The sequence below is a fragment of the Ailuropoda melanoleuca genome, chromosome 5, assembly GCF_002007445.2.
Source record: "Ailuropoda melanoleuca isolate Jingjing chromosome 5, ASM200744v2, whole genome shotgun sequence".
Taxonomy (NCBI): Eukaryota; Metazoa; Chordata; class Mammalia; order Carnivora; family Ursidae; genus Ailuropoda; species Ailuropoda melanoleuca.
In genome coordinates, this window is record NC_048222.1 from 49,838,881 (window position 1) to 49,863,332 (window position 24,452).

General features: G+C 37.1%; 1 long non-coding RNA gene across 4 annotated transcripts in view; it reads left to right on the top strand.

The window, feature by feature from the left end:
• Nucleotides 1–24,452, top strand: part of LOC109489855 — a 67,027-nt gene that overhangs the window by 31,034 nt on the left and 11,541 nt on the right. For 3 of the 4 annotated variants that reach the window (XR_004625612.1, XR_004625611.1, XR_004625614.1), the window contains exon 2: nucleotides 18,739–18,862. This is a non-coding gene — a long non-coding RNA (uncharacterized LOC109489855). Of the gene's footprint in view, nucleotides 1–19; nucleotides 201–18,738; nucleotides 18,863–24,452 lie in introns of those variants that run through there. The other variant, XR_004625613.1, reaches the window with a different exon arrangement.

Genomic DNA, 24,452 nt, shown 5'->3' on the forward strand with positions numbered 1-24,452 from the left:
AAATGTATATTAATCTTTCAATAAGCATGGCTGTGAAGAAGAGAGATAGGGGAGTGTTTTGGAAAAAAGCCAGCAGAGAGACTTGAGCTACAAAAACATAAGGAGGAGTCACTAGGGAGGCAGAAGACAATGGTATCCAGCTGTACTTGTATGGGGAAAAGAATCTTCTCCAAATGAGAATTTTCACACTTCACCCAGTGGTGAGTTTTTCTACGCTCTTGCTGGTGTATTTTGATGAACAAAATTTAATAATTTTAATAATAAAATGTAAATCTTTCCCATTATTGTCAGTGATTTTATGTCTTAAAGAAATAATTTCTGACTTCAAGTTCAGAAAGATCTTCTCCTATATTCTAAATATGTGAAAGTTTGCATTTAATATTTAAGTCCATAATCCATCTGGAATTGATTTTGTTTGGTATGAGGTGGAGAGTCAATGTAATTTAAAAAATTTGCATAGCCAGTTATCCCAGCCTGATTATCTTTATCCATTGGTATTCAGTGTCATGGTATGTGAGTCATGTGAATGGTATAGAGGAGCCAGCTCATAGTGATTTGTGAAAACTGATTGTTAGCACATCTCCCCAATTCTGAATTCAGTGAAGTCACACTGGCAGCTTGAAATTAGCTAAGACTATTGTATTTACACCATGGAAATCAGCAAACATCTACAAATCAAGGCTGTTTTGACTGGAGAGCTGACTTATTTGTGATGAATTGCTTTTTAAAAATGATTCTAGGGGCACCTGGATGGCTCAGTCAGTTAAGCGTCTGCCTTTCACTCGGGTCATGATCCCAGGGTTCTGGGAAGAAGCCCCGAGTCAGGCTCCCTGCTCAGCAGGGAGTCTGCTTCTCCCTCTGCTCCCCACCCGCACCTCCCGCTCTTGCTCTCTCTTTCTCTCTCAAATAAATAAATAAAATATTTTAAAAAATGATTCTAGGGGTGCCTGGGTGGCTCAGTCAGTTAGACATCTGCCTTTGGCTCAGGTCATAACTCGGGGTCCTGGGATCGAGCCCCACATCAGACTCTATGCTCAGCAGGGAGTCTTCTTGTCCCTCTCCTTCCTCTGTGCTCTCTTTCTTTCTCTCTCAAATAAATAAAATCTTAAAAAAAAAGATTCTAGGTTTATGTTGCTAATACTTTATTTATTTATTTTTTAAAAAGATTTTATTTACTTTTCGACAGAGATCGAGACAGCCAGCGAGAGAGGGAACACAAGCAGGGGGAGTGGGAGAGGAAGAAGCAGGCTCATAGCAGAGGAGCCTGATGTGGGGCTCGATCCCATAACGCTGGGATCACGCCCTGAGCCGAAGGCAGATGCTTAACCGCTGTGCCACCCAGGCACCCCAATACTTTATTTTTTTAAAATTTATTTAAAGATTTTATTTTTAAGCAATCTCTACACCCAACAGGGACCTCAAACCCACAACCCTGAGATCAGGTATTGCATGCTCTACCAACTGAGCCGGCCAGGTACCACAGATTACTAATACTTTATTTATGATTGTTGCATCTACAGGAGTGAGATTGACCTGAAATTTTCTTTCTTATAATACCTCTGCTTGAATTTGGCATCCAAATTATGCTATTATTATAATTGAGTTGGGGAGTGCTTACTTTCTTTGTATTCTCTGGAAAAGTTTGATTAAAATTGAAATCAACTCTTCCCGGTAGAACTTGCTGGTAAAACCATTTGGGCCTGATGTGGAATGTATTGTATGTTGTGTGTGTGTGTGTGTGTGTGTGTGTGTGTGTGTGTGTGTGTGTGTGCTGTCTGTGAAAAGATTTAAGATACTTAAGATATTTCATTTCTGTGTTGGTTGTAAGATCATTTGGGGTTTTCTATTTTTATTTCATTTTTTCTGTTTTTTTTTCCGAGTCTGATTTCTGAGAACTTGTCCTCTTTGCTCAAACTTATTGGCATAAATATTTTCTTAATATTCTTATGTTTTTAACTTATGTGTATATTTATAATTCTTTAACTTGTGTCTCCCTTTTTTCTGTTTGATCTTGCCAGAGGTTTGACAATTTTATTGTTGTTTTCAAAAGCAATCTTTTCCTTTATTAAAATGCTCTTTCATGTATATTTGTTTTCTATTTCATTAATTTATTTTATCTTCTCACCTTGAATATCTTTATTCTCATGCTCTTTTTATAATGTTTCAATGTTTTCAACTAATGTCATTAATTTTCAGTTTTTCTTTTTTCTAAGATGGCTATATATTTCCTCTAGTACTGCAAGTTTTGATGTGTACTGTTTTTGATATCATTTAGTTCCATTTTTTCTTTCATCATATTTTTCCTTATTCCATGAATAATTTGGAAATATGTTTTGAAATTTTTAAATGTAGATTTTTAAAAGTATATTTTTTGTTATTTTTTTTATGAATACTAGCTTTGTAGTCAGGATGTGTTCTGTATGATGCTGATTCATCAGAATTTGTTGAGACTTGTTTTATCTCCTAATACATGGTCAGTTTTCATAAATAATTCATATATATTTAAAAGGTTATCTTTTTGCAGATGTTGGATGTAAGTTTTTTACATGTTAATTAAATCAAACTTGTTCAAGTATTCTTTATCTTTACTAATTTTTTAATCTGTTTACTCTATCAATTATTAAAAGAGTTTATTAAAATCTCTCACTTTGGTGGTGGGTTTGCCAGTTTCTCCTTGTGATTTTGTCAGTTTTTGCTTTCTATATTTTGAAGCTAAGTTATTGTTTGTACAAGTTTTCCTAATATTTTATTTTGAGAGGAGACTCCTACATAAAATTTGAAAGAATAACTCAACAAACATAAATACATCTTTTATTTAGATTCACAAACTGTTATCATTTAGTCACATTTTGCTTTCTCTATTTCTATGAATATGTATTAATTTATACTTTTTAAAATTCATAGCATAAAATTAACCATTTTAGAGTGTACAATTCAATGGCATTTTAGTACAGTCACAACGTTGTATAACCACCTTTATCTAATTCCAAAACATTTTCATCACCCCAAAAGAAAACCCTAAACCCATTGAGCAGTCACTCCCCATTTCTCTCTCCTTCTAGCTCTGGAACCACCAATCTGCTTTCTGTCTCTATGAATTTACCTATTACAGATATTTCATAAAAAAGGGATCATGCACTATATGACATTTTGTGTCTGGCTTCTTCCATTTAGCATAATATTTTTGAAGCTCAACAGTATTGTAGCATGTATCAGTACTTCATTTTTATGGCTGAGTAATATATATACCATATTTTGTTTATCCATTCATCTGCTGATGGACATTTGGACTGCTTCCACCTTTTGACTATTATGAATAATGCTGTAATGAGTATTGGCATCAGCATACAAGTATCTGTTTGAGTCCCTGTTTTCAATTCTTTTGGATTTATACGTAGGACTGGAATTGCTGAGTGATATGGTAATTAAATGTTTAACTTTTTAGGAACTGCTGAACTATTTCCACAGTGGCTGCACCATTTTACATTCCCACTAGCAATATATAAGGATTCCAATTTCTCTTCCTCCTCATCGATACTTGTTATTTTCTGTTTTTGTTCTATTGTTATAGTTATTCTAGTGGGTGTGAAGTGGTATCTCATTGTGGTTTTGATTTGCATTTCCCTGGTGACTAATGATGTAGAGCACTTTTTCATGTGCTTGTTTACCATTTGTATATTCTTTTTAACAGAAATGTCTATTCAAGTCCTATGTGCACTTTTGAGTTAGGTTTTTGGTCCTTTTGTTTTTGAGTTTTAAGAGTTCTTTATATATTTGGGACGCTATTCTTATCAGATATAATTTGAAAATATTTTTCCATTCTGAGGTTGTCTTTTAACTTAATGTTCTTTGATGTACAGAAGTTTTTAATTTTGATGAAGTCAAGTTTATCTATTTTTTCTTCTGTTGCTCATACTTTTAATCTAAGAATCCATTGTCTGAGTACATGAAGATTTACCCCTTTTTTTTCTTCTAAGAGCTTTATAGTTTTAGTTCTTACATTTAGGTCTTTGATTCATTTTGAGTTAATTTTTCTATGTGTTGTGAGGCAGAAGTCCAACTTCATTCTTCTATATATAGATATCCATTTGTCCCAGTATCATTCATTGAAAAAACTGTTTTCTCCATTGAATAGTGTTGACACTTTTGTTGAAAATCAGTTGGCCACAGATATATAGGTTTATTTCTGGATTCTCAATTTCATTCTGTTGCTCTATCAGTCTATTCTCATGCAGTACAACCTTGCTTTGACTACTGTAGCTTTGTAGTAAGTTTCTAACCAGAAAGAACGAGGCCTCCATCTTTGTTCTTCTTTGTCAAGATTGTTTTGGCTGTTCAGAGCCCCTTGTACTTCCACATGAATTTGAGGATTGGCTTTCTGTTTTTGCATAAAAAGGCCTTTGGAATTTCAGTGAATCTGTAGATTGCTCTGGGTAGTATTGCCATATACAATATTCTTTTCCAGTTCTTGAACACAGAGTATCTTTCCATTTATTTAGCTCTTTAATTTCTTTTCAGCGGTTTTTTATACTTACCAGTGTACAAGTCTTTAATCTCCTTGGTTAAATGTATTCTGAGCTATTTTTGTTTTTTGGATGCTATTGTAAATGGAATAGTTTCCTTAATTTCCCTTTTGGATTGTTTACTGCTGGTATATAACAACATAACTGATTTTTGAATATTAATCTTATACCCTGTAACTTGTTGAATTAGTTTATTAGCTGTATTAGTTATTTTTTTAAAGATTTATTTATTTATTTGAGAGAGAGAGAGAGAGAGGGAGAGAGGGAGGGAGGGAGTAGGGGAAGGAGGGGCAGAGGAAGAGGAAAAGAGAATCTTAAGCAGACTCCAAGCTGAGCGTAGAGCTCCACACAGGGCTCAGTCCCACAACACTGAGATCACAACCTGAATCAAAACCAAGAGTGTGGGATAGATTGTTTTCTAGGTTACTCACTGAGGATATGGATTTTTGGGATTCCTTGCTATATGCAAAGTCCAATATAATATCCTGCTTTCCTTGGGCTTACATTATCTCTTGTTTGCCATGCTCAATGCCCTTCAAAACTAAAATGCTAGGCCACCAAAGGTTGACAGATACCCAAGATAGTAGCTGGCTTCAGATCTCTTATACCTCTTTAGATTTATGATCCCCTTCTTCTTGTTCTTTATTTTGGCTTCTGAGGATCTCTCTTGTGTTCCTGATAAATCAATAAATCAATCATGGGTGTAAAATTTATTCTTAAATTTAGCATTTTTAAAGTGCTTTGCACTGGGCATTTAAAAAGAAACTTGATAGGTAGTCTGCCAAGAACTAGAATATTATGTTATTTCTGAATAAAGATAACCCCTACCATATTTAGCTTACTCTTCCGCTACTCTTAAATTGTCATGCCAATTTTCTTTTTAATTTCTTCATTAGTTTTTTTAATTAAGTATGATAGTGAAGTGAACATCTTTCCTCTTTGTTTATTTGTTGCTTTATTAATATTTTGATTATATCCTTGGGATATTTTTGAGTAGGATTTCTGGGTCAAAAGAAAAATGACCATTGATTTGAAGGAAGTTAGTATCTGTAACAATTGAATGTAGGAGGTAAGGCAGAGGTAGGAAACTAGTTTGAGTTTTTGGTTTAAGTAACTGGGTAGATGATGATGTCATTAACTAAGATTGGGAATACAGGTTAAGGTGGGTGTGTGCGTGGGGAATGATAACAAGTTCAGTTTGGACATGTTGTATCTGAGGTGATTATAGGTCATGTAGGTAGGGAAATTTTCAGTAGGCAGTTGCATATACAGGGCAGAGGCTCAGGAGAGGGTTTTGGGCTATAGATACAGATATGGGGTTTACAAAATGGCGGGTGCCAGAACACTGGGATCCATCAAATATATTTTCAGAGGTTTATGTGTTTGCTAAATAGATTTTTATAGTAATGCTTATATTCATGCTTTCATTTCACCAATAATCTGGATCATCTGGATGACCACTTTATCAATAGTATTGCCAACTTACTTCAATGTCTGCATTTGTGTTTATTTTTATAATCTTGTGTGTGCCAAGTATCACAGAGCCTGGCTTACTATGTAAATGATGCAATCAGGTCAAGTGAAGATGAAATGGTATCATTGTGTGCTCCTTCATGTGAATGAAGGTTTCATAGTACTGTGAATAGAGAACAGTGGTGGGAGAACTGAATCATCTCACGGTACACGGTCCTATTTAAATTAAAAGGAAACAGGGCACCTGGGTGGCTCAGTTAGTTAAGCATCTGACTCTTGGTTTCGGCTGAGGTCATGATCACGGGGTCTTGGGATCGAGCCCCGCATTGGGCTCTGTGTTCAGCACGGAGTCTGCTCGTCCCTCTCCCTCTGCTCCTTCCCCCAGCTTGCACTCTCTCTCTCTCTCATTCTCTCTGTCTCTGTCTCTCTCTCAAATAAATAAATAAATAAAAATCTTTAAAAAAAAAATAAAAAGAGCCTATGTTATTAGCAGCTGGCCCCATATTCACATTCTGAGTTGGCAATTTAGTTTCAAGAAAAAAAATATAACTATCCACATAAATTGATATTTATTTCATCTTAGGAGTTTTTTAGATTTTTAGCTTTATTTGAATTTATTTTATAAAGATTTGGTTATAAGCTTGTTAAGAGCTATATATAAGCATAAGGAATTTATATTTATTTTTATATTTAAGTAAATAATATTCTAATAAAATTACTTCTGGTTAACATTGAAAACTTAAGAAAAATATTTTTTACATTTTACAAATTTGTGTGTCAGAGTTGGGCATGGATTAAGTGGGACTTGTCCAAAGAAAGTACAAAATGAGAAAGAAAGGGTGCTGAGAACAGAACGTTAGGAAGCATTAGTAATTAAGGAATGAATGAAGGGAAAGAGAAAAGCTTACAAACTCAGTGTTAAGATGGGAATAAAGTGGTCAAAAGAGAAGAGAGTTCTCACAAGGAGGAAATTGAAATGTCCTTAAAAGGCATAGATGGTCTTTGCCCAAACACTTTCAGTTGAGTGATAGTGTCAAAAGTCTTATATTCAAAGCTGAAGGAGTGAGTAAGGTGAGAATGTAGGAACAGTTTCTTAAAATATGCTTGGTTATGATGAAAAGGAAAGAAAAAATGGTTCTGGAATGGGACATAACATCATTATAAATGCAAGTCCTTGAGTATATTTATGTACTAAAAAGGAGTGAGTGGAGAAAGGATTCCCATATATGTCAGAAGAAATAATTAATAAAATAGGCTCTCAAAAAAGTTGGGACTCAATGTGATACAGGTAACAAATGGCAGGATTTCCCCTTGAAGAGTAATGATAATGTTCCTTTGAGATGAGATATGAGAAAGTTTAAAAGTGGAAACTGGAGTCATGCTTGGTAGCTTTTAGTTTTCTGTGAAGTAGGGACCAGAGTGATGGAGAGATAGTTGTATAAGATTCATGAAAACAGTTGTGAAGATCTGTAATAGCTATTATGAGAAATGGGTAGGGAACTCTCCAACAATGTTGACAATCATGTTGAGATCTGGGTTCTAGTTTTGGCTGTGACCCTTACTAGCTCTGTGAATTAAGCAAGTAGTTTAGCAAAAATGTCTGTTCGGCTCCTCTGACCATGTTTTAATCAGATTATTTAGGTTTTGGGGATATTGATTTGTATCAATATCAATTATTGGATGTATCATTTCTAAGTATCTTCTCCCATTCAGTAGGCTGCTTTTTTGTCTTGTCGATGGTTTCCTTTGCTGTTCAAAGCTTTTTAGTGTGATATAGTTCCATTTGTTTATTTTTGCTTTGTTACCCTTGCCTGAGGAGACATATCCAAAAATATATTGTTAAGACTAATGTCAAAGAACTTACTGCCTATGTTTTCTTGCAGGAGTTTCATTGTTTCAGGTCTCATATTTAAATCTTTCAGCCATTTGGAGTTTATTTTTGTGTATCATGTAAGAAAGTACTGCAGTTTCATTCTTTTGCATGTAGCTGTCCAGTTTTCCCAACATGGACTAGGTAATTTCTAAAGAGCTTTTAAGTTCCTAAATCATTTAATTTAGAAGTCAGGCACTAAATCCTTTTCAATAAGAAATCTAACACAATAAATATTTCCCCCCTTTTAAGAGTTACTTTGGAAGTAAAAACCAGGCCTTTTTAGACTACATTTAGTTTGAAAGTCTACATGGAGAATTAAAGAGCCAGTTAAAATGGAAAGGGAAAAGGAATGAAGACTTATATTTTTTTCTCCTTTTCAAACCCTCCAACCATCCATTAAAGCAAACAACGTTTACAGAAAGATACAGGAACTAGAATAAGAAAAAAAGGTAAAATAAATTGTTGTCAGCATCTTTTTGTCTTCTAGCTCCTAGGAATTTGTAGTGAATTCTAGCTGTGTTAAGTTATTGTGAAATTCCAATGAGGAATTGAGGAAAATGAGATAGCCTGGAGGTGTTCCTTGCCACAGAATCCACTCTAAAGATCTAACTGCTATGCATCTTTAAGGAGGGAGTGGCTCCAAATAAGCAGAGTCTTGTTAATGATTGAAAATATAAATTTAGTGGGTCCCCTCACTGTGCTCTCAAGAATTTTGTTCATAATTAAACATCTTAAAATTTAAATTTAATTTACAGTTTGCAGTATAAATCAACCAAAGTGACTTCCTAAATATCATGTCTGGCCTTGTAAACAGAGAGTTAAGACTACGTTCAACAACCATGGAATAACTCTTTATTTTTCCTGTGAGGAAGTTCTTTACATAAAAAAAGATAAATGCAATCTGAGTTGTGCTTGAAATGCAAGAAAACCCAGGGCTACATGATTCAATTAGCTGCCTGGCCTGAAATACTCAGGAGCTGCTCTTACGGACCTTTGTGCGCCTACTCTCCTCCCTGCATACAGCTCTCAGTTAATAATGCCAGTGAAGAGGAGACCTCCAGCAGAAGGAAGGGTTCCAGTCCTGCCAACAGTTACACTATTTAACTATTTACACTTCTGCTTCTCTCACAGAATGTGAGTTCCTCGAGGGCAGAGAAATTGTCTAATTCATCTTTTTGTCCCTAGAGCCTCTAACAGTAACTTGCATATAGCAACTTCCTAATATCTGCTTGTAGGACAAGTAAAAGTTGTAAATCTATGATTCAGTGTCCCAAATAATAAAAAGCAGAGTGTATTAATAATTTCTAAGCATTCTTAAGGTAGGGACAATAACAGTTCGTTTCAGTTATGCTAACATAAAAAGAAATGGTACCTGGCATCTTTGAAAATTAAGGAAATATATATATATTTCGAATGCATGTATGAGCATATGTTGTTTTGATTATTTCCACACATCCCTGGCAGACAAACTTTTCTAAAGCACCATCTTTATTTTGTTATTCCCCTGATTAAGGACCCATGATGACTTCTAATTGGATAATGTATTGGTTTGGAGCCTTAGGACAATCTAATAAAAAGCAGAGTTTTCAATTAAGTTCAAGATTTCATCAGCATTGTGTAATGGAAATTATATAAAGTTATGTTATGTGGGCATAATTATTAATCAGTACTTATTTGAATGCAAGGGAAAGAAATTCAATTCAATTTAGTTTAAGCAAAAGAAAAGAAAGAAGGAAAAAAGAAAGAGAGAAAGAGAGAAAGATAGATAAAGAGAACACATTTTTTGAGTTAATGGGAAGTCCAGGAGATTGCACCCAGCTGTAGGCATGGCTGGTTCCAGAGGTTCGAATAATGTTGTCAGAACCTTGTCTCTCTAGTCCTCTCTCAGGATCATTTATTTCTTCTTGGCTTTATTCTTCAGTAGGATTTCTCCTCTGTGAAGGCAATGTGGCGTCCAGTTGCCTTACGTTCAATGCATTCAAGTTTAGCAGTTTACAAAGTAGGGGAAATCATCCCAATTAAGTCCAGGGGAAAAGTTCTGGGGAAGATTCTACTTGGCCTAAACTGGGTCATGTACCCATTTCTCAATTAATCACTGTGGTGAAAGAATGGGATATTTTGACTGGCTAAATCTGGATCACATGTCTCAGCCTTGTGGCCAAGGGAAAGGGAAGTCCCATAATGGTCATTTCCTTCAAGATCGCTTGGAATGGGGGAGGGCAGGCCTCCTAATGGAAAATGTGTGACTATTATCAAAAGGGAAACACATGGACAAAAGTAGCTTAAAACTCTACTATGCCAGGGCTGAGATGGAGCTTGTATACGCAGGTCTGGAGAACCAGCTGGCATCCATCCAGATTGCTCAGGGGTCCACTCTCAATGACTGGTGTACATGCTGTACCATTGTTAACTATTTTGAATATCATCCCTGCATGACAGCATCTCACCACTTATGAGTTAAAAATAACATATGTAATGCAATATGAGCACAGTTGAACATATAAAAACAACATTTATTTTTATGGAACAAAAATTACTTTATACCTAAATAAATTTTTTTGGACAGGGTATTTTTCAGAACCTGATAAGATTTGGAACAAACAAAGAGAATTGGGGAAACTATTGCCCCCCCTTTTTTCTTAAAGAAGAAATAAATAACATGTATATGTAGTCTTTCACAAAGTGTTTATATCATATTATCACTCTCCTCAATGTCTAAAAGTGGTTTGGTTTTCCGATAATAAAACTGAATACTTCTGTCAGTAGTGAGCTTAGGGACACATGCACCAAAGGAAAGCTAAGTCCCAAGTCCCTAAGATGCCCTTCAAAAGCAGTCATCCATTTAATTTGATCTATTAAACAAACTTAGCAGTTGGGATGCCCACACAGTGAGAAAGGCTGCTTAGAGATGGAATTTTGGCTTTAATTGGAATCTTCTGTCCTTTATTAGACAACCATAAGCTTCCAATTATACACACCATCTTCATTTCAAATTATGGATTTATAAAACCTTATGAATTTTCATTCCTAGCAACAGATTTAGGAATAAACACAAGCTTCTGTCATGAACAAATGAGAGGTTTTCTTCTCTCTTTTTCTTCTTTTTTTTGCCATATCCCAAAGGTCATTGATAATTGACCAAACACCCACTGTGTATCCGGAGATGTGTTAGGTACTTGGAGCTATTAAAAGGAAACTTGAAAAATAATCCCTGTCCTTGAAGAATTTAGGTAATATGTCTCAGGTGAAAAAATAACATACTTAGAACAATACGGTAACAATTGAATGGCAGCTTTGCTGTTTCCACTAATGGTGTAATAACTTCCCCTCCATTTCAGTCTGTTGAAATTTTACCCATTCTTCAGAGTCTGTTTCCAGAACTTTCTTTCATTTAGCTTTACTTGATTACTCGAATATAAGGTAGGGCCAACGTTCCTCTGAAACACCCAACCTAACACTTGATACTTAAATATCTTCAGTAGCTCTTTATCATTGACAGGATCAGTCCAGCCTCTGTAGCCTGGTGAGAAGCCCCTGAGGAGCTCTCTTACCATATCTCCCCTTGCTCATCTATTTGCACACTATTTTGAAGGCAAACCAGAAACTGGTACCAAATCCAAAGCCGGTTTACTAAACAAAACAAAACAAAATTTACCAAATGCTGTGAATTTCCGCATGCAGTCTTCTCTGCGTAGACCAGTCTTTTCTTTCCCTTTCCCCCAATTTTGCCCTTGACAAACTCCTACTCATCCATTAACCTAGCTCATACATCACTCTCTCAGTGAGGTCTCTTCCCTTTCAATCCTGTCGATTGTGCTGTCTCTATCTTTTGTACTTGTTTTTATGATTCTGGTTGGTGATGATTTAATTTCAACGTCTGCCTGCATTCTCCTTCTAGTGGGCAGCACCCATGCCTTACTGAGTCTGGAATCCTGAGTGCCTAGTAAGAGTTCCTAGCACACAGCAGGTCCCTCATAACATTTTATTGAAATGAACTGGTTTGCATTGAATTAGGTAGGAGTGTAGAGAAGACTTGAAGTAGCTGAAGATCCTAAGTGAAGCCCAGGTTTTTATGTCAATGTTGAAAAGGGGAAAAAATTCTTAGAGAAGGGGGAAATGACAGGAGCAATGCCCCAGAGGGGAGAATGAGCCTGGTGAAAGCTGGGGACTGTGGACGATCATATCTGGCTAGAGTAGAGGCTGTAGAGAGGAGAATGTTGGGAAATAAGGTCAGAAAGGCCAGCAGGGCCATGTTGTAGAAGCAAAGGAGGTGAAACATGAGGCAATAAGTACTACAATTCAAGAAAAGAAAAATTTAGAAATATCCCAAGTATCTGTGTAGAAAATGAGCTTTATCCCTCCTACAATCCTCCCTTTTGAAACTTACATTGTTACTGTCAGTATGTCACTGGTCCCAGTTGGCCTGGAGTCATCTGAGCATAATAGTCTGATGGTTTAAAGTAGAGTGTGATGTGTTGGGAGTCAGAAGCTCTGGAGTTTAATTTCCGCTCTGGCACTAATTTGTTACCTGATATGGTGAAATCACTTCACCTCTCTAATCCTGTGTTCTCATCTGTAAAATGAGGGCAGAAGGTGGATGACATAATTCATGAGGTCCCTTTGATCTCTAGCAGTCCATATGTAGCAAAATAACTAATTCTTAACTTATGAACCTATTTTTGCCCCTTGGTTTTGTTTATTTACCTGTTTACGGGTATCAGAGTTGCTTTATTAGACTGACCTGAGAGTCCCACAGTCTGTTGGTCTGTGGTCTTCACTATTATGTCACACCTAGAAAACCCTCCGCAACCTTCCGCCCTTCCTTAACAACCCAGTTCCAGCCCAACATCTTTCTTAAAGCGTTTCCTAATCTCTCCAGGTCTCTGATATTTAGTCCTTGCTTTTGGCATTGAAAGATATTTTCTCTTGAGTTATTCTTTATTTCATATTGACTTTTCTCTCTCCAGTCACTTTGTAAGCTTAAAACAAGGAACTGTTGCATATAATATCTGTTCCTCTCCCTTACCCGCACTCAATCCTAGTGGAAACCTAGGCACAAAATAGACATTTAGTAAGGTTCTTGAGTATTGAATGAATGATGTACAGGAAATATTCCTAAAAATAGAAAAACCAAGCCCTGAAAAGGACATCGGGAGGGCTTGGAATTGAAATAATGTAGCTTATCAATGATTTTGTAGATGGCATTTTGTACCTCACAAAAGACTGCTTTAAGATAGGGTGATCTGTGAAGTTTCTGGTCTGTGGGCTTGTCTCGAATTAGAGAGTGGGTGGTACTGGGTCCTAGATATTCCAGCCAGCTCAAGGAAAAGAGAATACAGAGAACTGTTTACTGAGTGACTTTGCTGTTGGACATGTCCCAAGTGTAGCTTGAGTACGTCAGGCAGAGTTACCACCCTGCTGCCACAACCTCTGCCAACTTGGATCTGAAGCAGCAAAGTTGACCTGTCTTTTGGCTCTGGAACAAGGCGAGGGAGCACAACAGCAGGCGCGGGAAGGAAGAAGTTGTGAAATGAAAGACATGAAAAAGAGATGACTAAAGCCTCTTTCCTCTTTTCCCCTATCACCCTGAGTCTCTCTCCTGCCTCCTCGATACCCAGAAAGTGGTATAAACCAGAATCTCGCACTTTACACCAGCTGGGGCACGGGACCCTGGAGGTCTAGTTTGGGGAAACAGAAGGCAGTGAGGATCAGTTTTGTTTCCTAAAGTGGTCCTATGATAAAGGTTTGAAAATCACTACTCTCTCAGGTAATCAGCCTTTAAACAAACTCATACTTAAGCAACTCAAAGCAAAGTGTAAGAGGGAAGTTTACTGTTAGAAGTAGTTGAGTTCTAGATCTGACAGCGTGGGAGCTCTCTTGATTGTAGATTAGCTCACAGAAATAAAACCTGCGAGGTTAGGAACTCCAAATCCTGCTTTTGCTCTCAAATTGCCTCAGGCTGCCCCTCATAGGAAAGTCCAGAAACTATGGATTCATCGCATGCTCCCCACCCCTTCTGACAACGCCCCAAAGCTGTTAGTGTTTCTACCAGCACTAGGGGTATTGCATTGATTTGTCCTACTGCGTGTGGAAAATGTAGGAATAACTCCCATGTGTCATCAACCATTTAGTCAGCACTCAGTTCCTTAGCAGGGGAAATGGTAAGATTTATTAGGGAAAGTATCCGTCATACCATATAAATAGATGCACAGTTAAGGCAGATGCAGCGGGCAGAGTGTATATTTCTGTGTGACTGATCATAAGGAACTTATTATCAAGAACTCTTTGGAAAAATCAGTCATTTGGGAAGATGGCAAACATAAGGATACACTTATATTTTTATGCAAAATATTCCTCAAAACAGTAATTTTGGCTCTAAATGCATTGTTGGGGTAGAAATAATTTTAATTAAAGATGTTTTTTGCTCTAATATTTTACTTTTGAGAAAACAAATGCAAGTGATAAAAGCAGTCCAAGAGTAGAAAAAGGTACATAAAGTAGGTCTCTTTCCCACTGCTGACCCCAGTCCCCAGCCTCCTCCCCCTTTAGAGATCATCATTGTCCATTTATTTTGTATCATTCAGAAATATTCAACACAAGCTGATCCTCCTTTTACACAAATGGTGGTCTACTTGTCAAATTCTTCCACAGCTTTTTTCCTTAACAGTGTGCCTTGGAAATCATTCCTTGTCAGTCTGTACATATGGCCAGGCTCATTGTTGTTTTTTTTTTAATTTATTTTTTATTTTTTATTATTTTTTAAAGATTTTATTTATTTATTTGACAGAGAGACAGCCAGTGAGAGAGGGAGTACAATCAGGGAGAGTGGGAGAGGGAGAAGCAGGCTCTCAACAGAGGAGCCTGACGTGGGGCTCGATCCCATAACGCCAGGATCACGCCCTGAGCCGAAGGCAGACGCTTACAGACTGAGCCACCCAGGCGCCCCCAGGCTCATTGTTTTTAACAGATTTAACTAATGTTGACATCTTGCCATAATGGCTTTAGGGTTTTTTGTTTTAACAATACAGATACGTTTCAACCACAGACCCCACTGCCCAGTTCTGTTGTTCTCTGCGCAAAGGTAATCACCATCCCAAAATTAGCATGTATCCTTCCTGCCTGGTTGTTATATATTTAGTACATATGTATTTAGTATTTCATTGTGTGACTCTGGCACCACAATTTATCCACAATCATGTTTTTAAACATTTAGTTTGTTTTCAAGTTTTTGGTGTTAAATACAATGCTACAATAAGTATTCTCTTTCATGTCTCTCCAGGGACATGTATGTGCATTTTTTAGGATATATATCCCCAAGGAGATTTCTAGGTCATAGGGTATGTGCATACTGACCTCATCTGATATTGCAACATTATTCTCCAGTGTGGTTTTGAACAATGCACATTCACACCAACCATGTTTTAAAATTCTTTCTTTTTTTCTCTTTTTCTTTCTTTTTTTCTTCCTGCCTTCCTTTCTCTTTCTCTTTCCTTTCCTTCCTTCTTTCCTTCCTTCCTCTTTCCTTTTCTCTTTAAATTTCTTTCTCTCCCTCCCTTCCTTCCTTTCTCTCTTTTCTTTCTTTCTTCTTCCTCTTTCTTTTCTTTTCTTTCTTTATTTTATTGCTACAGTGTTACCAACACTTGGGCTTCTCAGACTTATGAAATGTTGCCAAGCTGATAGGGATGAAATAATACCTCATTATGGTTTTAATTTGCATTTATTTCTGAAGGTACTTTTCTTTTTCTTTTTCTTTTTTTTTAAAGATTTTATTTATTTATTTGACAGAGAGAGAGACAGCCAGCGAGAGAGGGAACACAGGCAGGGGGAGTGGGAGAGGAAGAAGCAGGCTCCCAGCATAGGAGCCTGATGTGGGGCTCGATCTCAGAACGCCGGGATTTTATTTATTTGACAGAGATAGAGACAGCCAGCGAGAGAGGGAACACAAGCAGGGGGAGTGGGAGAGGAAGAAGCAGGCTCATAGCAGAGGAGCCTGATGTGGGGCTCGATCCCATAACGCCGGGATCACGCCCTGAGCCGAAGGCAGACGCTTAACCGCTGTGCCACCCAGGCGCCCCATGAAAGTACCTTTTCTTACTCTTTTTGGCGATTTAGTTTCCCTCTATAATAAATTATCGAAACTTTTGGCAATTTTTCTACCACATTACATGTTTTTCTTTATTGATTAGTCAGGAGTATTTTATATTCTAGATACTGATACTCCATAGTATGTATTGTAATTAACTTCACCCAGTCTGTGGCTTGCATTTTTACCATTTATGGTATCTTTTGTCTAATGCAATTTTTATATTTTCATGTATTCAAATTCTCACTGTTATCATTTGTGCTTTTAGCATTTTGTTTGGGAAACCTAAAGAAATATAATGAAGACATTCTCCTGTTTTTACTATTTAACTTTTAAGATTTCCCCCATACATTAAAATTTTTAATCTGTGTGGACTGTATTTTTATTATGGCATGAAGTAGAGATCTAAATACCCCCTCCCCCCAAGATATGCACTGGATGTGGCCAGTTCTCTTGGTACCATTTATCTAATGGTCACCACTCCCTGCTGACAGGTAAAGCCATCTCTGTCCCATGCCAAGTTTCCATATATGTATAGGTCAATATTGACTTATTATGCTCATTTGGCCTATTTTTATATCCTTGCCTCAATACCACACTATTTAAATAACTATGGCCTTAGAGCCTACTAGGGCAAACCTCCACTCTTTAGTTTTCTTTTTCAAAAATTTCTTTGCTAGTTTTGTCTCTTTTATTTTCCACATGAACTTTAGGGCAGGATTGTTAAATTCCATGAAAAGTCTTGTTGGGATTTTGATTGGAATTTAAGTGATTCATAGATCTATTATAAATTCATGGGGAGAGCTACTAGATTTACACAATTATATCTTTCAGTCCTTCAGTGTCTTATCATTTATCCAGTGCATCTTTTATGTAATGTTTTGTAATTTTACCGAATAGGTCTTACATATATTTCATTAGATTTTTGCCTAGGTACCTATTGTAAATGAGAGGTTTTATATAAGTATATATAAATATATATTTTTTCTCTTACACTCTGAATGTATCCAGAGTGCTGAATTCTCCTATTTGTTTGAATTATTTACCTACAAATTCTCTTGCAATTTCTATGTAACTAATCCCATGGTCTGCAAATAAGAAAAATTATCTTTCCTTCTTTCCTCCTCCTCCTCCTGCTTCTTTTTAAGTATCACACTGCCTAGGACTCTATACAGTGTTTAACAGAAGCTAGGAGGGGCACCTGGGTGGCTCAATTGGTTAAGGATCTGTCTTCAGCTCAGGTCATGATCCCAGGTCCTGGGATTGAGCCCGCATCAGGCTCTCTGCTCAGCAGGGAGCCTGCTTCTCCCTCTGCCCCTCCCCCTGCTTTCTCTCTCCCTCTGTCAAATAAATAAATAAAAGTCTTAAATAAAAAAACAAAAGGAGAGAAGCTATGATAATGGGTACTCTTGACTTGTTCCTGAATCTAAAGAGCACATGTCTAATGTTTTACCACTAAGTATCATGTTTTCTAGAGGTTTCTGATAGATACATGTGGAAGAGACTGCTGGGTGCTCCCCTCCCCCGCAGAATTGGTTGTCTCCTTTTTCCTAAGTAGAATCTTCTTTTTTTTTTTTTAGTGAGAGAGGGAAGGGGGAGGAGCAAAGAGAGAAGGAGAGAGAAAACCTTAAGCAGGCTCCAAGGCTCAGTCTCATAACCCTGAAATCATGACCTGAGCTGAAATCAAGGGTTGGACACTTAACTGACTGAGGTACCCAGGCATCCCAGAATCTACATTTTATCTGAAGACATGTCTGCCAAGAAAATGCCTGCTTTTCCCAGCCACTTTCCACTCCATGAGGGCAGATAACTTAGTTTCTGCCATGGGGTTGTAAGTGGAAGTCATATATGAAAATTTCAGTGTATCCTAAAGGGGAAACATACCACTTTCCCCTTTTCTACTTCCTGCAGCCTGGAATGCAGATGTGATGACTGGAGTTGGAGCAATATATTGGACTCGAAGTAATCTTAGGAGTAAAGATCACACATGACACAATATGATACAAGGAACTTGGCTCTGGGCCACCTAACTAGTCTTTTATATGAGAGAGAAGTAAAATTCTATATAGTTTGGAGTTTTCTGCCATTAATAGCCAAGCCTAATCCTACAACACTCTCCATCAGGAAGATGAGGTTGTAGTCCATTCCCAGTTTGCCAGTAGTTTTTCTTTTTTCCATAAATTGCACTTAAAAAAGAAAAAGATTTTACATATTTATTTGGGAGAGAGAATGTGAGTGGGGGGAAGGGGCAGAGGGAGAGGGAGAGAATACCAAAGAGACTCTGCTGAGCCCAGAGCCCGACTGGTTGTGGGGGGGCGCTCAGTCTCATGAGCCTGAGATCATGACCTGAGCAGAAACTAAGCATCAGATGCTTAACTTACTGAGTCACCCAGGTGGCCCCATAAATTGTACTTTTATAAATTGCTCATCTGTACTAGTGAGATGAATTACACTGATAGATTTTTTTAGTCATTCTTGGGATTCTGTCATGATATGCTTGTAGAGGTTGCAGATGTACAAAGATTTTATTTCTTACTTTTCCTAAGGATTTCCAATGAAAAATTTTAAACTAGATAAGTGGGCCTGCACAGTGAACACCCATACATCAACCACCCAGGTTCTATGATTAACATCTTACTGTATTTGCTTTGTACCTTATCTACTATGATGTGTTATAAATGTGTTATTTAATTCAGTTCAGTTAGGTAGTGTTTTAAAATATTTGTGCACATGTTCAAAAGTGAGAATAACTAAATATTTTCTTTTTTCATATTGTTTTTGTGCAGTTTGGGTATCAAAAGTATACTTATCTCATAAAATGAAGCAAGGATCTCTTCTGTCTCTTTACTGAAAAAGTCTGTCTAATACAGGAAATAAATTTTGAAGATTTGGTTAAACTCACCTATGTGGGTAAGTACTTGGTTGGCATGGTGCTTTTTTAATGGGTACAGTTTTCTTTTTTTTAATTGACATACAGCTGACATAAAATGTTATATTAATTTCAGGTGTACAATATAGTGATTCAACAAATTTATATGTTATGCTATGCTCACCCCATGTAGCTACTGTCTGTTACCATACAACACTATTATAAGACCAGTGACTATATTCCGTATGCTGTACCTGTCATCCTGGTGACTTATTCATCCCATAACTGGAAGCCTGTACCTCCATCTCCCCTTTATTCATTTTGTCCATCCTCACCCCCCTCCCCTCTGTCAACCATCAGTTTGTTCTCTTTGTATTGTATTTGTTATATTCTCTTTGTATTTATGGGTCTGTTTCTGCTTTTGTTTGTTTATTCCTTTATTTTGTTTTTTTATATTCCACATATAAGTGAAATCATATGGTATTTGTCTTTCTCTGTCTGACTTACTCCACTTAGCATAGTACCCTCTAATTCCTTCCATGATGTTCCAAATGACGATTTCATTTTTCTTTTTAGCTGAGTAACATTCCATTGCATGCAAATATGTATATATATATGTGTGTATATATATATATATATACATATATATATATATATATATACACATACACCATCTTCTTTATCCATTCACCTATCAGTGGATACTTGGCTTGCTTCCATATCTTGGCTATTGCAAATGAAGCTTCCAGGAACACAGGGACACATATATCTGTTTGAATTAATATCTTCATTTTCTTTGGATAAATACCCAGTATAGAATTACTGGATCATATGGTATTTCTATGTTTAATGTCTTGAGGAACCTCCACACTCTTTTTTTACAGTGGTTGCACCAATTTGCATTCCCACCAACAGTGCAGGAGGGTTCCTTTTTCTCCATGTCCTTACTAATACTTGTTGTTTCTTGTGTTTGGAATTTCAGCCATTCTGACAGGTATGGGGTGCATATCATTGCAGCTTTGATATGCATTTTCCTGATACTGAGTGATGTCAAGCATCTTTTCATTTGCCTGTTGGCCATCTCTATGTCTTTGGAGAAATGTCTATTCAGGTCCTCTGCCCATTTTTAATTAGACTGTTTTTTTTTTTTGGTGTTGAGTTGTATAAGTTCTTCATCTATTTTGGATATTAACTCCTTATCATTTATATGATTTGCAAATATCTTCTCCCATTCAGTAGGTTGTTCTTTTGTTTTGTTGATGGCTTTCTTTGCTGTGCAAAAGCTTTTTATTTTGGAATAATCCCAATTGTTAATTTTTCTTTTGTTTCTTTTGCCTGAGGAGACACACTTAATGGGTACAATTTTAAAATTACAGATTCAATTTATTTAATGGGTATAAATAAATATAAAGGTTGCCATTTCTTTTTCAAGTCAATTTTAGTGATTTATATATCTCTAAAGAACTGTCCATTTCATTAAATTGTCAAATTTATTTGTGTAATGATACTCATTGTATTTTCTAGGGCTTTTAAAAACTGACTATTTGTAGTCATGTCCCTTTTTCCGCACTTTTTTTCTTTTTCCTTCAATAGATTTTGCCAGGTTTGCCTGTTTTATTAGTCTTCAGAAAGAACTAGCCTTTGGGTCTATTGATTCCTTATTGATTTCCCCCCTTTTCATCTGTTTCTCTTCCTTTTGTTATTATTTCTTTTCTTTTGCATTCTTTGTTCTAATTAACTTTTGAGGTATATGCTTCCTTCTCTTCTATTATATGCATTTAAAGCTCTGACTTTCCTCCTAAATACTGCTTAAATTGCATACCACACATTTTGGTACTAGTGTTTTCATTGTCTGGGCATTTGGTAATTTTCATTAATTTTTCTCCCCTAATTAATAATTATTTTGAAGCTTCTAACATGAATAGGACAGCGTAACTATTATATTGATTTCTAATTTTATCTCATTGTTATTAGAGAACATGTTTCAAATGATTGCATCATTAGTATTCATTTGAAATTTACTTTTTGACATATTAAATTTTTATAAATGTTTCATGTGTGCTCGAAATTACGTGTATTTTGAATTTTGCGTGTAGGGTTACTTGTGTTGTTTATGTCTTCTACAACTATGATTTTCGATTTACGTACACACACACACACAAACACATATGAGGTTCCAAATGACTATTTCTTCAATGTGATTTATTCTGTTTATCCTTGTATCTTTATATAATAACCCTCCTTTTGGCTTAAAGTTAAAAAATTGATATTTATATTTTATATTTGTTTACTTTTTATTAAATTTTTAGTCCATATTATACATTTACATAATGACCTCTCCATCATCACGCTTTAGGTATATCTCTTTTTTTTTTTTTAAAGATTTTATTTATTTATTTGACAGAGAGACAGCCAGCGAGAGAGGGAACACAGGCAGAGGGAGAGAGGAAGAGGCAGGCTCCCAGCGGAGGAGCCTGATGTGGGGCTCGATCCCAGGACTCTGGGATCACGCCCTGAGCTGAAGGCAGACACTTAATGACTGAGCCACCCAGGCGCCCCTAGGTGTATCTCTTAATAAGCAGAACATGATTGAATTTTTAAAAGTCCTTTTAAAAATCTCTTTAAGTAGCCAAGTTCAATATGTTAATATTTATATGTACTTTGATTATTGACCTATTTGGACTTTTTCCTACCATTATGTTGTTTTCTATTTACCATTCTTTAATTTTGACTTTTTTCTTCTCTACTTTCTATTAGGTTGATCTAGTTTTGTTTTGTTTTTTGTTGTTGTTGTTAAGATTTTATTTATTTATTTATTTATTTGAGAGAGAGGGAGAGAGAACATTTGCATGGGGGGAGGGAGAGAGGAGGAGGGCAGGGGTAAAGGGAGAAAATCCCAAGCAGACTCCACACTGAGTGCAGAGCCCAATCCAGGGCTCATCTCATGACTCTGAGATCATAACCTGAACTCAAACCAAGAACTGGATGCTTAACTGAGCCACCCAGGCACCCCGGTTGATCTAGTTTTCAAATATATTTTCCTCTTTCCTCTCTACTGGAATTTTGCTATCTGCCCAGGTTTAGGATTAAAATTAAAAAGTCCCATGTGAGAAATTAAAACCACAAGTTTCCATACTGCTTTCCCAAGCTGGGTGGTTGGACATTTCTATTCTTTTCATACTTCAAGGGTCTTCCTTCGAGGACATTACTTGGGTCCCCAGATTCTGTGTTTCAGGAAGCTCAGAGAGATCCTTTATTCAGCTTCTGAGCTTGAACAGAGAGGGTGGCCAAGAGCCTGGGCTGGGCTCAGGGCCAGGTCTTCTTTGCCCAAGGTAGGGAGGCAATATGATAGACAAGGACACCTGAAGAAAGCCCTGAACAAGAACTATTTAGATCATCAAATGAATTGGAGGGTCAGCTCACACTGAAACCCACTATGGTTTTCTTTTCTCTTTTTATTCTGAAAGCTTTTTTTTTCCCCTTTTGAGCTCAGCTATTTGTTAAAAAATTATTTTTTTATTGAATTTTAACCAGCATTTCCATGTAGGTACCAATCTGCTTTACTCTAAAAAGCTGTGGGAGTTAATTTACTTATCTTACAGAATGTTTACAGATTCCAAGTCTCACCTTCCACCTCAGCTCTTTTAGTTTTTGTCTGTTTTCCTCAGCTTCTGCTTAACCAAGTTACAAGTAGATTACTTCTTTTCCATCTTCCTCATTGGCATTGATGATTCATTTTGAAGTTCTGAGTGACTGTTGTTCTGGCCTTTCCTCAAATCCCCTTGTCTCTCAGATTGAGGCAGGGAAGACCTCCCCTTTGCCCAAGTTCCTGGATACCGTACATCAACAGTCCAAGTAGGTAAGCTGAAGTTTCTGGGTGTGTGTCCTTTCCCCTGTCCTCCAGTGGCTCCTAAAATGATGGCCATGACAAATCTCAGCCTTCCTGGCTGCACATGGCCCTGGTTTGGAAACATACCCAGCTGGAAGCAGATGACATGCCAAGACCTTCCAGCATTGGGCTTTCCAATATAACATGTTGGGGCCCTTATTTCCTGTTGCTTCTTTTTGGCTAGGGGGCTCCCCCCAGTCCAGGCATTCCCTGGGCAGCTGTCTGACTTAACGTCTGAGCATGGCCAGCGCTGGCCCAGCTGTGGTCCCTGGCATTGCCACTCATGAGCAAATTCCCCAGTGAGCCCACAGGGCTGCCTTGATTTCTTTTTTAGGTACGATTATCTTGAACAAAGCCAGCTTTCATAGATGTGAGACCTATGCAGTTATACTGACCCCTCACTTGGAAAAGCCAGTAATTGCATTTATACTCTGCTACTGCTATCTTGACATTTTAAAATAACTTTTGAATATAATAAAAAATTTTGATTATGCACTAGACTCCACAAACTATGTACCCTCTCTTTAGAAGAGAGAGAGAACATCACTGACTCTTGGAGGAGTGGGTGGGACTTATTGACTAACCCAGCCTCTTAGGAGTCCTGGGCAACAACTATTAGGAGTAATTATTTAAAAATATATTTTTAGATGTAGTGCCATATCCTGCAAAACTTATGGGAAGCTTCCTTCTCCATAAAGTATCTTAGTGCTTCAGGAAGGGGAGGTGGGTACAACTCTAGAATAGCCATCCAATAGAACTTTCATTACATTAACAATGATGTTAATGTTCTATCTATATCCTTGCTGTCCAATATGGTGGCCATTAGCCACATGTGGCTACTGAGAACTTGAAATGTGGCTAATATGAGGACCTGAATTTCTAAATTATAATTAATTTTCATTATTTTAAATTTAAAGTTAAATAGTCATATGGGGCTACTGGTTACCATACTGGACAGTGTAGTTATAGAACAAAGTAATTTCTTTTTTTTTTTTTTTAATTTTATTTATTTATGTGACAGAGAGACAGCCAGAGAGAGAGGGAACACAGCAGGGGAGTAGGAGAGGAAGAAGCAGGCTCCCAGCGGAGGAGCCTGATGTGGGACTTGATCCCGGAACCCCATGTCACACCCTGAGCCAAAGGCAGACACTTAACGACTGCGCTACCCAGGCGCCCCAGAACAAAGTAATTTCTGACCTTTGAGACTTTGATTATTTTTTGCACTGACTCTACATCAAGACTTAAAGTTAGGCTTTGTCCAGAAAGGATTTTTTAAATTCAGATTTAAGGCATAACTAGAACTAGATAGTGGAACTCAAATCACATTGTTTTTTCTGAAGTGTAGAGAAGATATCCTTTCTACCTATGGAAGCTAAACCATGAGTCTCATTTCCGTAGCCTACAAGGGAAATAGTACATGGATGCATGAATTGCCTAAAGACTGCCTTTTCCAGTTCTAAAGGATTATGGAAGAAATAAGGAAGACAAAGCAGAAGCAAGGTCAAAGGTCAGAGTCTTGGCAAGGAGTGATAGTAAGTAGGTGTAGTAGGAGGTGAGTTGACAGATGAGCTTGAGCCATCCCTCCTGGGCCCTCATGACCTGGTGTACAAGAGACCCAGCAAGTTCCATGTGTTTTGAGAGCACAGAAGTACATCAGAGGGCTCCGGACAAAACAAAAAGATAGCTGAATAGGAACTTTGAGAAGGCCAGAACTACAGATTTCAGAGATAGGTAGTACTTCA